The sequence below is a fragment of the Pristiophorus japonicus genome, chromosome 19, assembly GCF_044704955.1.
Source record: "Pristiophorus japonicus isolate sPriJap1 chromosome 19, sPriJap1.hap1, whole genome shotgun sequence".
Lineage (NCBI taxonomy): Eukaryota > Metazoa > Chordata > Chondrichthyes > Pristiophoridae > Pristiophorus > Pristiophorus japonicus.
In genome coordinates, this window is record NC_091995.1 from 37,386,359 (window position 1) to 37,388,565 (window position 2,207).

Here is a 2,207-nt window from a genome sequence, read left to right on the forward strand (position 1 = left end):
GACTCACCTTGTATCTCCCACACGTGTGGGGCTGGTTAAGTTGGAGGAACCAGCAGTAGATTGAGGAGTTTTGGACCAGAAGGAAGGATTTTTATTGACATGGCTGGGCTATATCAGCGGAAGCACAGCTAGGGGTCTGTCTCACTGGAGTTCAGAAGAATGAGAGAGGACCTCATAGAAACGTTTAAAATTCTGATGGGTTCAGACATGTTAGATGTAGGAAGAATGTTCCCAATGTTGGGGAAGTCCAGAACCAGGGGTCACAGTCGAAGGATAAGGGGTAAGCCATTTACGACCGAGACGAGGAGAAACTTCTTCACCCAGAGAGTGGTGAACCTGTGGAATTCTCTACCACAGAAAGTTGTTGAGGCCGATTCACTAAATATATTCAAAAAGGAGTTAGTTGAAGTCCTTACGACTAGGGGGATCAAGGGTGTATGGCGAGAAACCAGGAATGGGGTACTGAAATTGCATGTTCAGCCATGAACTCATTGAATGGCGGTGCAGGCTAGAAGGGCCGAATGGCCTACTCCTGCACCTATTTTCTATGTTTCTATGTTACTCCTGGGATGTGCAACAGCAGTCTTATTAATCAGCATGTCCATGTGTTAAACTCTGGGTCATACAGTTTAGGTAGTGAATGTGTGTTGTATGGCCATGTGCTTGCTCTGTGTTTTTAAACTATGTCTCACTGTACAGTTAATGCTGGTGTATTCTAGGACGCTTTGAGTAGCTCTGCCTTTAAATTCTGTCTGAATCTTTAGGTCTTGAACGTGTATATGGCTTTATACTTTCTAACTGTACAGGTAATGAACAGGTATTGTAGGTAATTTTTTTTTAAAAATTTTTCGTAGCCAATCGTTCCAATTCTTTGTCAAATCACAAACGCCAGAGGTCATCTTGCACACGCCAAGGATCACTCTGCGCCAATGCTCTTAGCCAAAAGGCCAGGAGCCACTGCACCATTCCTGGAAGTACTGCAATACCAGGTTCGTGCCATGGAGGTGGATGGGTCAGGCCCCCCACACACCTCCGTGGAGGTGGATGGGTCAAGCCACCCCACCCACCTCCTTTTTCCAAAAATCAAGCATATACCTTCCTGATCCAGGGAGAACCACTTTGGGGTCATGGTGGTTACTCCCCTGTCAGGTCAGTTACGCATGATCTTAGCCAAAAGGCCGAGAAGCGGTAGTAATTGTGCTTGCCTCTGTGTCTTTAAATTCTGTCTCGATATGCAGGCAATGAAGGTGTATTGTAGGACAGTCTAATTGTCTCTGTGTCTTTAAACTCAGACGGCTAGAAATTCATCACGAGTGATGGTGCAAAATGGGCGGTACCAGATCAACAGCCCGTTATATGCAAATCCTGACACTGAATATCAGCTGCTTCGTATAAGGACGGCCAAAACAATACGGCACCAGATGAAATTCTAGGCCTGTGTCTCACTGACCATGTAATGAATGTGTATTGTAGGATGATTAGACCGTGTTTTGCCTTGTGAATGTGTGAGCCTCCCTTGTTTAACCGTTTCTGTGTGTGTTTGTGTGTGTATGTTTTTGTGTGTGAGAGAGAGAGAGATGAGATCCTGCCTGAAACACTCTCTCTGTCTTTGTCCCAATCCCGGCTCTGAGAATTTCCCGTCCCGCCCCTCACCCCGCTCCCATGTACTGTTCCCAGGTTCCAATCGAGTGCTGAAGAAAGATTTCTGGACTATGGGTCGACAGTCTGTGAGACGGTGGTGTAGTGGAGTATGGGAGGGATCGCAGACCTTGTGAGATGGTAGAAGAGAGGAGTCTTGGAGGGAGCACAGACGTGTGGAACGGTGAAGGATCAGCATCCAGGAGCAGGAGCAGACCGCCTGGGAACGTGGAGGAGCAGATTCCGGGAGCAGGACTGGTCCGTGTGAGAATCTGAAGGACCAGAGTCCTGGAGCAGGAGCAGATCATGTTGGATGCTGATAATTGCATCTTTAATTTTTCCCTCTCCCCATTCAAATTTCTCTCTCTCTGTTACCTTCTATTTCTCTTTTCTCTTGCTTTTTCTCACTTCTCTTTTCTTTTTTCTCTCTTTCCTTGCTCATTGTTTCTTTCTCCACTTTTCTCATTTTTTATATCCTGTCTTACTTATTTACTATTCAATCCTGACCTCATCATCCCCTTCTTTACTTTAACTGTTTTATTTATCTTTTATTCTCTTCCCCTTTTCAT

General features: G+C 45.6%; 1 pseudogene; it reads right to left on the bottom strand.

Moving 5' to 3' along the window:
• Positions 1 to 952: 952 nt before the first annotated feature.
• LOC139230667 (U2 spliceosomal RNA) lies at positions 953 to 1,190 on the bottom strand (annotated as a pseudogene).
• Positions 1,191 to 2,207: the final 1,017 nt, after the last annotated feature.